Genomic DNA, 15,623 nt, shown 5'->3' with positions numbered 1-15,623 from the left:
ACACACACACACACACACACACACACACACACACACACACACACACATGAAATGGAATATTACTCAGTCATAAAAAAGAATGAAATAATGTCATTTGCAGCAACATGAATGGACCTGGAGATTATCATACTAAGTGAAGTAAGCCAGACAGAGAAAGACAAACACCATATGATATCGCTTATATGGGGAATCTAAAAAAATGATACAAGTGATCTAATTTACAAAACAGAAACAGACTCACAGACATAGAAAACAAACTTATGGTTACCAAAGGGGAGAGTGGGGGGGAAGGAGAGATAAATTAGGAGTTTGGGATTAACATATACACACTACTATATGTAAAACAGGTAAACAACAAGGACCTACTGTATAGCACCGGGAACTATACTCGATATCTTGTAATAATCCATAATGGAAAAGAATCTGAAAAAGAATACACACACACACACACACACACACACACACATATATTTCTGAATCACTTTGCTGTACACCTGGAGCTAACAGAATATTGTAAATTAACTATACTTCAATTAAAAAGAAATTCTATAGTGATTAAAAAAAAAAAAAAGAGTAAACTAGTAAGAATCACACCTAAAGGATGACATTGACCACCAACGGAAATGGCCTTCCAACATGAGGTTGAAAAAGGGCAAATCTGGTCGGGAGGACAGAGGTATGACCTTGACACTTTGGTAGGAACACAGCTGGGAAAGAACATGAGGAAGACACCCCTGCGCTGTCCAGGCTTGTCCCAGAGCTTATCCGCTCCCCTTTGCTCCATTTCACACTACTTTCTGGTGTCAGGAAGGAGGCACCTTCAGTCTCATCCACAGGGAGTTCAGACCCTAAGAAAGCACATGCCTGGTGGGTAAGTATTTCTCGTCCCTCTGAGTACAAGGCCAGATGCTTGTACCGGCCCCAGCAAAACCATTCCATCCCCTTAGGCCCCACCAGGAAGGGCAGCCGGCTTTTCATCACTGGCATGTTTTAAACAATTATGTTAATTCAACTGACTGTCCAGAAATCAAAATGACATGACTGAAAAACATGTCAATGAAAACAGATGATTTTGAAAAGATTAATTCAGGTGTAGCTACTACACATCTGAAATCTTCCAGAAAACCCCAACTGGCCTTATTATATATTATTACTATTTTCAAAACCTTCAATGCAGGAAACACAGAGCAAATGTTAGCAGAGGTGGCTGGAAGGAGGGCAGAGGAAATCAAACACTTGACAGAGGCCAGTGGGTTTCTCTTTCAGCAGATAAAAAGCATTCTGTTAAAGGCGGAAGGGAGGAAAGAAAAACTTGCACCTACAATGCCAGGAAAAAAAAAAAACAAAACCTGTTTGCTTGCAATGGCCTGGGAAATTATTCAAGGGCGCTGCATTTCTGTCACGGGACAACCAAAATGGTGTGAGGGGTAGGTGAGGCTTAGCAAGACCCTCCATGGGGAGTTCTCAGTGTAAACTCACACCTGCGAGGAACTCCTGTCCCCCCTGCACCTGTGTCCCTCACCAAATTTACAAGATCAGAGTCATGGGCCTAGAAAGAGAACAGGAAAAGTCATGAGTCTATTGTAGTGGGTGGCAGACTCTGGCCTGTGGGCCAGCCACCTGTTTTTGTAAATAAAGTTTTACTGACTCCCAGCCATGCCCACTTTTTTCCGCGTAGTCTGGGGCTGCCTTAGCAAGTTGGGTAGCTGTGACCGAGGCTGTGTGACCTGCAGAGACTATAGTATATACTATCGGGCTCTTTACAGAAAAAGTCTGCTGAGCCCTGGTCTACTGTATCTAATTGGTTTGTTTTGGAAACGAGGGCCTATTCCCAACAATCAAGATGCACCCAGCAGGGCTCATGGGGCATGGGAAGCTCCCATTTTTAATCCCCGACACACACAAGGGAATGGAATAAAGGAAGCAGCAAAGTGGCTTAACTGTTTGGAGTCATTACTGAATTCCAGAGCCCTGAAATAGCCCATGCTGGCAGCAAACAGGTATGAGGTGGGTTTCTGAGCATCTCAAGATCCTCACCGTCCTAAGAATGCCAGCTCTAACCAGCTCCTATATTAGGAAAATTCCAGAGCCTTGCAAAACCTTCATTAGTATTCCTTTTAGTGCTGCAACGGTGTGAGCTAGAATATATTTGAATATATCTCATGTCTCAAGGTCAGGAAGAAAACACTTTCATGTACTTATGTAAGCTAGGTGCAGGGCTAGGCAGACGGAACATTCTTTTCCCTCTCTAAGGTACAAGAGTTGTGTATTTGATGAGGGTGGTATTTGAACGCACGGAGAAGGAGGAGTTATTCAGAGTACAGGCAACTAGCCAAACATTTTGACCCACTGTAACATATCAGGCACCTATTTATACTTTGTAGCAAATTATATTCACAGCAGATTCAGATTTAGAAGCTGCCAAGCAAGGAACTAGTTTTCCTGAAGATCTCCTCTTTCCTCTTCTTACTTACTGGGTTCCTGAGAGTGAGCCGAAGTTCAACACTTAGCTTTAAAATACCTGAAATTTACAACGTGTTCTAAAGAATGTAAGAATGAAGTACTAATAACCCCTGTAAACTTGTTCTCATTTACACGTCACTGGAAATAGAAAGTTCCTGAGGGGCGTGGAATAGGGTCCCCCCCAGATTCATGCCCACCCGTAACCTCAGAATGTGGCCTTATTTGGAAACGGGGTCTTTGCAGATGTAATCAAGTCAAGGATCTCAAGATGAGATCATCCTGGATTTAGGGTGGGCCCTCCAAGATCCAAAGGATGGTGTCTTTATAAGGGAAAGAAGAAGGAGATTTGGACGCAGAGAGACACACTGATACAGAGACAGACAGACACACAGAGAGGAGAAGGCCATGTGAAGATGGAGGCAGGGGCTTCCCTGGTGGCGCAGTGGTTAAGAATCCGCCTGCCAATGCAGGGGACACGGGTTCAAGCCCTGGTCCGGGAAGATTCCATATGCTGCGGAGCAAATAAGCCCGGGCGCCACAACTACTGAGCCTGCGAGTCACAACTACTGAGCCCACGTGCCACAACTACTGAGCCTGCGTTTCACAACTACTGAGCCCACGTGCCACAACTACTGAGCCTGCGAGTCACAACTACTGAGCCCACGTGCCACAACTACTGAGCCTGCGTTTCACAACTACTGAGCCCATGTGCCTAGAGCCTGTGCTCTGCAACAAGAGAAGCTACCGCGGGGCTTCCCTGGTGGCGCAGTGGTTGAGAGTCCGCCTGCCAATGCAGGGGACACGGGTTCGTGCCCTGGTCCAGGAAGATCCCACATGCTGCGGAGCAGCTAGGCCTGTGAGCCATGGCCACTGAGCCTGCGCGCCATGGCTGCTGAGCCTGCGCTTCTGGAGCCTGTGCTCCACAACGGGAGAGGCCACAACAGTGAGAGGCCCGCGTACCTCAAAAAAAAAAAAAAAAAAAAAAAAAAAAGAGAAGCCACCACAATGAGAAGCCTGCACACTGCAACGAAAAGTAGCCCCTGCTCGCCACAACTAGAGAAAAACCGCACGCAGCAATGAAGACCCAACACAGCCAAAAATAAAAATAAATAAAATAAATTTATTTTTAAAAAAAAGATGGAGGCAGAAGGATGGATAAACAACAAGGTCCTACTGTAGAGCACAGGGAACTATATCCAATATCCTGTGATAAACTATATGGAAAAGAATATGAAAAAGAATGTATGTATATGTATAACTGAATCACTTTCCTGTACAGTAGAAATTAATACAACATTGTAAATCAACTATATTTCAATTAAAAAAAAAAAAAAAGATGGCCAAAGCCAAAGATCGCCTCTGGCCACCTCTAGAAGCTGAAAGAGTCCATCAAAAGGAAGGATCCTTCCCTAAAGCCTTCTGAAGAAGAATGGCCCTGCACACACCTTGATTTCAGACTTCTGGCCTTCAGAACCACGAAAGAATATATTTCTGTCATTTTAAACCACCCATTTTGTAGTCATTTGTTACAGTAACCCTAGGAAACTAATACAGTTCCTCAAAAGTCAGAGTTATTGTGTCACCAAGTGCTTCTTCCTTTTCTAAACATTTTTTTACCGTCTGGTGCACTGGGACCCCGGTGTGGCATTCTGACATTGAGGACCAGTTGAGGACCAGGCCCATTCATGAGTTGGGAAGACAGCTTATAATAAAATAGAATAGAAACTACCAGAGTAAAACTTTGGATCCCATGGGTGTGTGTGTGTGTGTGTGTGTGTGTGTGTGTGTCTATGCACGTGTGCGCATGCTTATGGCATCACTGTGTAAAATGGTAGTTTTCATTATGATCGTGGTCAAAACCAAACACACAATAGTGTCCCAGAAGCCCCCATATCCAGGCCCATCTACAAGGCGAACCTTCCAGACCAATGGAAAGCAACCTCAGTTTTTAAAAATCTCCGGGGACAGTGTTTAGTTTTACCATCTAGAAGGCCTTCAGATTTCACCTTAACTCCGTTTCTGCTTTTTGTTTGTTTGTTTGTTTATCTTTTGGCCTTGCCTTGCGGCATGTGGGATCTTAAATTCCCCGACCAGGGATGGAACCCGCGCCCCAGCGCGGAGTCTTAACCACTGGACCGCCAGAGAATTCCCTCTGCTTACTGACTAGAGATCAGTTGTCCAGGCAAAATCCATAGAGACAGGAAACAGATGTGTGCCTGGGGACAGGGAAATGGGGGGTGACTGCTACTGAGTAGGAGATTTCCGTTTCCAGTGATGAGAATGTTTTGGAATTAGTGGTGACGGTTACACAACTCTGTGACTATATTAAAAACCACTGACTCATACACTTTAGAAGGGTGAATGCTATGGTATATGAATTATAATATCCCAATTTAAAAAAGCAGCAGCAGAACGGCTGACCCTGTGGATGGCAGAGCTCTCCCCAGCAGGTGGGGAAGCTGGGGGCCTTCCCCTTGGATCAGAGCTCTGGGAATATTCTAGAAGAGGGAGAAACACCACAAGGAAGGTTTTAGCTTCCTGATCATAAGCGGGGAGGGGGTGCAGGGGGAACCTGGTGACAAATTTAGAAGCACTGATTGACCAGGTGTGACTTATAATTGGGCCTCGGATTTCTGGAGGAGACCACTGTGGTTGTACTTCGTTTAAGAAAAATACTATATATATATATATATATATATATATATGTATGTAGATATATATTTGTTATGAAAGAAGTTATTTAAAAAAAAAAAAGCAAAGTTGTGTTCACTGTTGTAACCCTAGGACCTGGTTCACAGAGGGTGCCAGGTAATAATCTGCTGAATCAATTAATAAAGGAATGAACGAACACACGCAAACACTGCAGAAGCACTCCACACGCAATGACAACCCTAGGAAATAAGGAGTGGTATTATGTTTCTAATTTGATAGACAGGAAACTGAGGATTAGAGAGTTTTAGTTGCACCTCCAATATCACGGAAGCAGAACTGAGCTCCCTGCTGCCACCTCTGTGTTCACGGTGCTCATGGCTATTTGTGCAGAGAAGGGGCTGCAGGGCAGGCCAGCGAAGGTGGGGTGACAGCGGCTTGCTGGGGAATGTTAAAAAGCCTGGAATGTTAGAAGCTTCCATGGTAGAAGGACAGACGGAAAGGGAAATGAGATGGCGCAGGGGTGTGCATAGGAGGCTCCCAAGTCAAATGAGCAGGAAAACCAGGTGCACGAGTTTCCTATTGCTTCTGTAACAAACTACCACAAACGCTGGCTGAGAACAACAGAAATCTATTCTCTTTCAGTTCTGGAGGTCCGAAGTCTAAAACAGGTCAAGGGTTTCCCTGGTGGCACAGTGGTTAAGAATCCGCCTGCCAATGCAGGGGACACGGGTTTGATCCCTGCTCTGGGAAAATCTCACATGCCGCGAAGCAACAAGAATCCGCCTGCCAATGCAGGGGACACGGGTTTGATCCCTGCTCCGGGAAAATCTCACATGCCGCGAAGCAACTAGGCCCGTGCGCCACAACTACTGAGCCCATGCACCACAACTACTGAGCCCATGCAGCACAACTACTGAGCCTGCATGCTTCAACTACTGAAGCCGGTGCGCCTAGAGCCCGTGATCCGTAACACGAGAAGCCATCGCAATGAGTAGCCCCTGCTTGCTGCAACTAGAGAAAGCTCCTGTGCAACAACAAACGCAGCCATTAAAAAAAAATAAAAACAAAATAAAATAAAATGTAACCACCCACAATGCGTTAACCGTAAATACTCTAAATTAAACCTTTAGAACATTATTTTTTCAAGATACGATGGGAAGTCGGCTGTGTATTTGCTACTTTGAACGTAACCAAACACTACTTTAATCTCGGTGGAAACTATGAATCTACCTAAGAACAAAAGCAAAGAAACGCCAGTAGAATTTAGTTTACACCCAAGGCAATTTTAAACACACAAAAAATGAGCATAGCTGCAGGGGTCCTTTCCCTGAGACCTCCACAAGGACATTATTTTAATCACTCTGCCCCTCCCCCGTCAGCCACATTCCTCCTCCAAAAAAATTCCCACCGGCTGCTCCAGAACTGTGACTGGAATTGTTTTGCACCTGGAGAGAGGGTTTTCAAAACAGAGCCGCTCTTCGCCACTTTCAGGGGAAAAGTAAAGTTTAACTAACAAAGAAACAGTGATTGGGCTGGACTTAACAAAGACCTCTGGGCTTAAAATGACTTAAGAGAGTCCTGATGAAAATGTTTAGATGAAAGTGTTTAAAAAGTCATCGATGGAATTTGAGGAAATGGAAACAGGACCCAGGATGAGTGAAGAAAAATGAAGGAGACCTTGACACAAGGATCAGAAATATGCTAAACACGTGGAAGGTAAACACCCAGGGAGGCACAGCTGGTGACCACAGCCTCCCTGGGCGCTGGTGACATGGGCAACGGGCCCTGCAGCCAGCTGTAATCGTTACTGTGTGACAAGAATGAAAATTATACCACAGTTTCTGCCAGGAAAAACGTACATGCCACCACAACTTTCAGCGTGGGGGCATTCTCAAGTCGACTGAAGGAAAAAAGAGAAAGAAAGGAATCAAAGAATCCCTTTCTCCTTTCTCTCAGGTATGCCATTGAAAAGGGACATAAGTGATACAAACCCCAAACAAGTTAAATTTACAAGAATTAAATTTAGTATGCCCGCCGGCTGTATGCTCTTACTGGATTTAGAGCAACCTTTTTTTTTTTTCTTTCCCACTCAAAAGGGCTTGACCCATAGAGCTAGCAAGCTACTGATAAAGCATAAAACTCTGACCCAGTCCAAACAACCGAGATGCTCAAACTTTCCAGACTCTTTATTACTTGGAATGTCAACTTAAAAATACAGGCCTGGGATGGAAGGAAGGAAGGAAGGAAGGAAGGAAGAAATAATGCCATTTGCAGCAACAGGGATAGACCTAGAGAATATCATATTTAAGTGAATTAAGTCAGAAAGAGAAAGACAGGGCTTCCCTGGTGGCGCAGTGGTTAAGAATCCGCCTGCCAATGCACGGGACACGGGTTCGAACCCTGGTCCGGGAAGATCCCACATGCCGCTGAGCAACTAAGCCCGTGCGCCACAACTACTGAGCCCGTGCGCCTAGAGTCCATGCTCTGCAACAAGAGAAGCCACCACAATGAAGCCCGCGCACTGCAATGACGAGTAGCGCCCGCTCGCCGCAACTAGAGAAAGCCCGTGCGCAGCAACGAAGACCCAACACAGCCAAAAATAAATGATAATAAATAAAATAAACATTAAAAAAACTTATCTATAAAAAAAAGACAAATATCGCATATCATTTATATGTGGAATCTAAAAAAAATGATACAAATGAACTTATCTACGAGGCAGAAATAGACTCACAGACATAGGAAACAAACTTATGGTTACCAAAGGGGATGGCGGGGGTGGGGGATAAACCATGAATTCGGGATTAACATATACACACCTGTTGTTTACCTGTTTATATATGAAGCAGGTAAAAACAACAAGGACTTACTGTATAGCACAGGGAACTATACTCAATATCTTGTAATAACCTATAATGGAAAAGAATCTGAAAAAGAATATATATAACTGAATCACTCTGCTGTACACTTGAAACTAACACAACTTTGTAAATCAACTGTACTTCAAAAAAAATTAAAATTAAAATACAGGCATACCATATGCACGGAGTATATAACATTTATTGAGCATTCACCATATGCTAGGCTCTGGGCCATGCACCTTACACATATGATCCCATCAAATCCCCAACCAATCCTTATTCCCGGTTTAAAGGTGGGGAGACTGAGACTTAGTGGTGGAAACTGGCACCAGAACCCAGATCTGATTTGACACTCAAGCCTGGGCTCTGGACACTTCTCCGTACAGCTCCAGAATTACTCATTCACCCGGATACCTGCAAAATCATCCCCAGATCGCCCTTGGCCATAGGGCTGTTCACCTGTCCTGAACTCTCTCTGGTCAACAAGAAGGGACCCGCCCTTCCTCGCTCCTGGCTGGAGTTCCACTCTCCCCGAACGGAGGCAAAAGGGGGAAAAGCTGTGTTCTCCGCTTCTGTGGTAAAACTTCGCGAACACTTTTGACCCCTTGGGCCAGCCATCTCTTCTACCGCTTCGATCTCAACAGAGCACCAGGTAGAAAAGACAAGCTACAACAAACCGTGCAAGGACCAAGGGCCTCTCATTCCTGCACCGCACCATCTAAATTCTCCCACAAGAGAGAAACTGGAGAGAGAAGTAAGAAAGACCCAAAGCACACACACTTCGTATGTTTTTGTTACCCCAACGATCAATTGTCAGGAGGACGTCTGCTCCGCGGAATAAGTGCTGCTTGGAGGCTTCAAGTCCCCCCGGTGCTGGGTATTTTTATGGTTATCGCCACATCCCAGGTCCTGCCCCGGGGAGCTCCAGAACCTGGAACCCGTGTCCTTTCCCGGCTGAACCACGGAGGTTGCACCGCCCAAGCGCTGGGGGTCGGACAGAACCGGCGGGCATCGTCTGCACTCTGCATTCGCCAAACACAGCCCACATGCACGAAAGGGGCAGCCTGCACTGCAGGACCCGCCCGCCAGTTTGGACGAGCCCATGGGGGCCGGGCCCGAAGCCCAGGCAGCCCCAGGGGTCCAGCGCCCGACGCCGCCCCCGGGCCCCGACGGCGCCTCCTCGGGGCCCGAACCCCATTCTCCTCAGCCCCGCCCCGCCGGCCTCACCTCGGTCCCCCGCTGGTCACTCACCGCCCGCAGCTTCGTTAGTGTCCCGGCCGCCTCTGCCGCCCGGCCTCCCGGGATCCACTGCCGCCCTCAGCCCGGAGCCGGAAGCGGGAAGCCGCGCGGGCGAGGTGCGCACGCGCGGCTCCGCCCTGAAGGGCGGACTAGAGGGTGTGGGCCCGGAAGGGGGCGTGGCCGCGAGGATCGGTGGGTCCGGGTAACTAAGGACTTGGGTTGAAGCTGTACCTGGGGCCTCAGGCAGGGGTCGTTCGCTCGGGTTTACGCGGGGCGAGGGGACTGAAGAGTATTTGCGAGGAGGGTGAGAGTGATCCTTGAGGGGCGGGTTAGTGGAGCAGGGGGGCTACGGGCGATCCTGAGGGGAAATCCGCGGGGTGGGGGGCTTTTTTGGGGAGGGGGTCAGTGGGGCGCTGGGGTATCTGTGGGACTGGGGGGCGCTTAGAGGGGATCTTAAGGAGAGATCAGTGGGGTTGGGGGGCGTTTTGTGGGGTCAACGGGGGCCTGGGTGATTAGCGGGACCGGGAGGGGATTCCTGGGAGAAGATAGCAGTACTGGGGTGGGGTGCGGCTTGGGGAATTGGGGGTGTCTGGATGCGGGAGTTGGGGTACAGTGGAAGCCTGGGGACATCTAAGGGGGATGAGTCCAGGGGCGAGAAGTTTGAGAGGGGAGAGTACAAGAAATGGAGAGAACAGGTCTGTCTCTTGTGAAGAAATGGTAGCATAGATTACAGGAAATGAAGATTACAGGTCTTGGAAAAATGAGTCATATATCTCTCAAGTGGTCCCAGACACCCCAGTATAGGTACCACCAGATACCCCAAACACATACCAGACACCCAGGCAGATGTCATCAGATACTCACTTTCAGGCACCCTCAAATAGGTCAGACACCCACGTAGGTCTGTTAAATGCCCCCAAACTATTCAAAATCTGAAAAACATGCCAAATATCTCAAAAGTACCGGACACCTTCATCCAGGAGCCATCAGACACCCCCAAACAGGCTTTCAGACACCCAGAAACACACCAGAGACCCCACATGGACACTTTCAGACACCCTCCAACACAGATGCTATCAGATGCCCCCAAACAGGTGTTCAGAGTCTGAAACATGCCAAACACCCCCACACAGATGTTTTTAGACACCTGTAGCCACGCCAGATGTCTCTCCAAGTGTCAGCACCCCTCAGGTGCCATCAGCCATCCGGGTCCTGAGGCTTCTTGTCTAACCCAGGTCCCCCATAAGTGGAGGGGTTGGGCAGGAACCAGGAGAGGAGCCAAGCACCTTTCACCTAAGGCCCAAGTTGTTCAACCAGGTCAAACCAAACTCACCTCAAAACACACACAATCTGTGGTTGAGAGCTCTCAGTTCAGAAACTGGGTGGCAAAGTTCCCAAGTGACCTGCCTTCACTTTAAGTTTAGGCTTCATGATCAAGAGAGGGAGCATGTCCAGGGAGTTGGGGAGCCCAGAAGTGCAAGAACCCCACCCCAGTTGAGGCCATCAGATACCCCACCCCAACTGAGGTCAGAAGCCCAGACACAGGTATTTCGAGGTCTCGATGGATCTGTAAATGTTCACTCTCTGAATTGCTATGACTTTTGGACTTTATCCCAAAGGCAATGGGGAGCCACTGACGATTCTAAGCAGGAAGAATGGCATGAACCTTATTTCTATAGCCCCCTGGGTTATAGAAACCTTCAGGTTGACAAAGTTCTCCCCTAAAACCTTTCCAAGGGGCCTATCAGGAAGGAGAGGTATCTCTTGTCTTCCTTTTATCCATCCAACCATTTTCTGCATTTTTTGGAGTCCTTATCATGGGCCAGGGACTCTGCTAAGAGCTAAGGAGCTATATGTCTATAGCTGCATTTCCCAGTCTTGGTACTAATGACAATGGGGGCTGGATAATTCTCTGTCGTCAGGGGCTTCTGTGCATCAGAGGATATTGAACATCCCTGGTCTCTTCCCATTAGATGCAAGTAGCACTCCTAATCCTGACAGCCAAAAATGTCTCCAGATATTGCCAAATGTTCTTTAGGGGGACAAAATGGCCCTTGGCTGACAGCAGTTGGCCTCAGAGACGCTCAGAACCTACAGTCACCTAATGCCAGCTTCCTGGGGAGGTGGCCCTTCACTTTGTTTTAGAGAGTGAGTAAGAGTTGTGTGGCAGAGGGAGTTCCAGGAACAGCGCTGAATGAGCAAGGTGCAGGTGATGGGCACAGGCAGCCACAAGACTTCAGGGTGGCTGCGGCGGGCAATCCCGGTGGCTGAGTAGTGGGAGAGAAGGGTGGAGGGGTAGGCGGGGTCAGACCACGGAGGGACCTCAGAGGTCAAGGCTAGGAACAGGACTGTCTGGAATTGTGTTCCATCAGCGGGGCTGGTCTCTAGGAAAGCATCTCAGCTTTACCCTGGAGACACACCTTCCATAATTACCTGGAGCGTGACTCATTCACTGTTCTGTTTAACTTACTGTGGGGCTGTTTCCTTAAGTCAGTAACATCTGGCTTTGAATACCTGTGATGGGAGGTAGGCTTGTGACGAGTTATGCCTGGGCAGTGCCTGCTCTCCGCCTGCTGGGAGCGAGACACAGCTGTTCTGGCCTCACATGCTTCCTTAGACAGGTGTGGGGCTGTGGTCAGAGCCCAGGGTTAGGGTCTGTGATTTAGATGCTAGCTTTGCCTCCTCAACAACAAGAAATAATGATGATGTCAGTAGGTGCTACCATTGCCTGTAAGTACCAGGCGCCACGCTGAGTGCTAGCCACATCATTTCTGTGACACGAGCTCCAATCTTCCCTGACCTCAGAAGGGTTGTCCCGAAAGTCAAATGATGTTTCCAGGAGGTGGAACTTGACTCCTGCCATCCTGAGAGTAGGCTGGATTGAGGGACTCGCTTCCAAAGAAGAAAGTAGGGAAACGGGAAAAATAGTAACCCGGCAGATGTTACCTTAACCAGGTGTTCACGGATGTCATGTCAATAGCACGTTCCCCAGATCTGATCAGCCAGGAAGGTTCCCCAAATCCATAACCCCTTTCTAATTATAAGAAAACATGAGACAAACCCAGATTAAAGGACATCGTACAAGACACCTGGGTAACATTTCTCAAGACTGTCAAGGTCATGAACAATAAGAAGAGACGGAGAAATCCTCAAAGACCAGAGAGACTGGGAAGACAGGGTGATTGAAGATAATGTAGTATCTGAATTGTATCCTGAAACAGAAGGAGAACACTAATGGAAAAAAAAAAACCCAAACTGGTGAAATCTGAATTAAGTCTGGAGTTTGGTTAATAGTACTGTACCAATGTTGGTTCCTAAATTGTGACAAACATATTGTGGTCATATAAGATATTAACATGAGGGGAAGCTAGGTGAACCACGTAAGGGGGCTCTCTCTGCACTTTTCTGTAAATCTAAAGTGAAAGTACTTCCCTGGTGGCGCAGTGGTTAAGAATCCGCCTGCCAATGCTGGGGACACGGGTTCGAGCCGTGGTCCGGGAAGATCCCACATGCCGCGGAGCAACTAAGCCCGAGCGCCACAACTACTGAGCCTGCGCTGTAGAGCCCACGAGCCACAACTACGGAAGCCCACGTGCTCTAGAGCCCGTGCTCCACAACAAGAGAAGCCACCGCAATGAAGCCCGCGCACCGCAACGAAGAGTAGCCCCCGCTCACTGCAACTAGAGAAACCCCTCATGCAGCAATGAAGACCCAGCGCAGCCAAAAAAAAAAAAAAAATTAAGAAAAAGTTAAAAAGTTAAAAAAATAAAATGAAAAGTTTCGGGGAGAAAAGGGATCTGCCGCCCACTGGAGGGTTCGGGGAGTCCTCAGATAGATAGTTGTATACTCTAAGTTAGGGTATAATGCCAAAATGCAGCAAAAGATTCCACTTACAAGTCCCAGGTCTGGTCTTTTTGAAGTAACAAAACATTTAAGTTATCCTTCCTGCCTGCCTTGCATTGCATTCTACGTGTGGTAATTCGTTGCTTTATGCTAGCCACGGACAGCAATCCACAAGTTTCATGCTTATACCAAAGAATGGAATCTGATCCTTAGTACCTGGTATTTTGCCTGTAAGTCTACTGATAAAAGATTATTGGAAGCCAGTCACAGAATCTGAAAATAAACTCTAGTCTCTCGTTTACTATTTTAGGGCTTTCATAGAAGCCAAGGACTCATTGCAAAACATTTTTGCAAGGATGACCGCTTGTATTCCATCCAGCAACAATACATTTTTGCCTGGTTTAGAATTACCGGTAGCTTATTTCAAAGCGAAGGAAAACCAACTGAGCACGTGTTTGCTGTCTTTAGAACAGCTGGCAAAAATATGGTATGAAAGTGTTTTCATCTTCCTATTACTCTAAATATTATTGTACAGAGCTATTATTAATGCCATTTTTTGGTGGGAAAACCTTAAAAATTGCCCCAAATATTGACATTAAGCGCGTCAAACAACAGAGTGTCTTTGGTATATTAAACTTTTGGTTTTCATGTATCTGTAATTTAATTTTCCTTTAAACTATAAAATTTTGCCTTTGGTACAACTAAAATAATTAAAAATTAATTTTATTAAACAAAAAATAGGGACTTCTCTGGCGCTCCAGTGGTTAAGACTTCCTCTTCCATTGCAGGGGGTGCGGGGTTGATCCCTGGTCGGGGAGCTAAGATCCCACATGCCTCGCGGCCAAAAAACCGAAACATAAAACAGAAGCAACATTGTAACAAATTCAATAAAAACTTTAAAAACGGTCCACATCAAAAAAAAAAAGTTAAAAAAATATTAAATGGCGTCATGTGGCAGTGGATTGGTGATCAGGGGCTCAGGCTCTGAGTTCAGACCCTGCTGTGTGACCTTTGGCAAGAACTTAACTCCTCTGGGCCTCAGATTCCTCATCTGTGGAAAGGGGGAATACTAGTGCCTATCTTACAGACTTGTGAAGATTAATGAGGAAATCTGTTTAAAGGACTTGGTGTTTGGGATATTGTATCTGCTCAGTATAGTAATGTTACTCTCTATTTGTACAAAGTCTTCTGTGATTGTAAAGTGACCTTCAGGAAATGAGTCCCTGTTGGAACCCTCATCTTCAAGGTCAGATGTGTAAGGGGTTCATTGATCTGTTGGCTACTGTAAGTCACTTCCCTGGGCCTTCCTTGCTGCTGGGAAAGCTAGCTCGGGGATTGGCAAACTTTGGCTATAAAGAGCCATAAGGTAAATATTTTCAGCTTTGAGAACATGCTGCAAAATACTCAACCCTGCCATTATAGCGTGGATGCATTTCTGTACTGTCCATGGCCCAGTCCCAGACCTTTGACCTCATTCTTCCTCCTGCCAACCTCCCACTTGCCCCTTGAATTTGATGCCTCAGATACAGCTCCGTGGGGGCTTGATCCTGGACCCCCAGGGAAGTCCCTGTATCCAGCAGACCTCACCCCCGACCCCCAGAAGAAGAGATTAGGAAGTCAACAGAAACAGGAAGTCACCTGCTGCTTAAAAGGACTTTAAGATGCTGAAGACTTGGCAAAGCCCAGGTGGCCTCAGCTGAAAACTGAGGCCATGTGTCAGAAAGCAGGTTGGAAATCTTCCAATGCAGAGAAAGCTCCGAAGGGGACACACCTGAGAAGAGCAGGCAACAGTCCCACCACCAGCAAAAACAGTGCTCCGGAAAGAGGGAGGAATCAGGAAGAAGGAAGATGCCCATGTGTGGGGCCGGGCAAGGAGGAAATGCAAAACCTGTGGCTCAGGTCACAGGGAGGCACCTGCCCTGCAGGTGGAGGGACAGCTCTCATGGCACAGCCCATCCTGGGGCCAGTTCTCTACTGCACTCCGCAGTGATTCTCACTGGGGACAATCCTAGCCCCCAGGGGACACTTGGCCACATCTAGAGACATTTTTGGTTGTCATGACTCATGGGATGGGGGGGTAATAGGTATCTAGTAGGTGGAGACCAGGGATGCCGGTCAACATCCTCCAATGCACAAAATAGCTCCCCCTTCCCCCAACAAAGAATTACTAGGCCTCAAATAGCAATTGGGCCAAGGTTGAGGAACCCTGCACTAGCCTGAATTTGCAACTAACAAGCAGTTGCCGGTGCCTCTTCTCTCTCCCTTACAAAGCCCGATTTGTTTTCAAAAAGGTGATACGCTAAATCTCAGAGAAGGCCAGAGTCATCTCCCTCCAAGGCCTCTGGATCCCAGTACTTTTTCCTGAGCAGACACCATTACCCCCCAGACAGCCCCGGGAGGCAGAAAATTGCCTGTTATGGGCTGATCGTGCCTCCCCCAACCGACCCCAATTCATATGTTATAGTCCTAACCCCCCTCAGTACATCAGAAGGTGGTCTTATTTGGAAATAGGGTCATTGCCATTTTATTTAGTTCAATGAGATCATACTACTGTAGGGTCAGCCC

The 15,623-nt window shown here is 47.2% G+C and overlaps 1 protein-coding gene across 4 annotated transcripts in view; it reads right to left on the bottom strand.

The window, feature by feature from the left end:
- The window catches only part of ARHGEF18 (Rho/Rac guanine nucleotide exchange factor 18), a 94,572-nt gene that overhangs the window by 51,499 nt on the left and 27,450 nt on the right, over positions 1-15,623 (bottom strand). The window lies entirely within an intron of this gene.

Source organism: Monodon monoceros, unplaced genomic scaffold (assembly GCF_005190385.1).
Source record: "Monodon monoceros isolate NGI ecotype Baffin Bay Population unplaced genomic scaffold, NGI_Narwhal_1 Super_Scaffold_12, whole genome shotgun sequence".
Taxonomy (NCBI): domain Eukaryota; kingdom Metazoa; phylum Chordata; class Mammalia; order Artiodactyla; family Monodontidae; genus Monodon; species Monodon monoceros.
The sequence above is the reverse complement of the archived record's forward strand: the minus strand, read 5'-3'. Positions and strand labels throughout refer to the sequence as shown.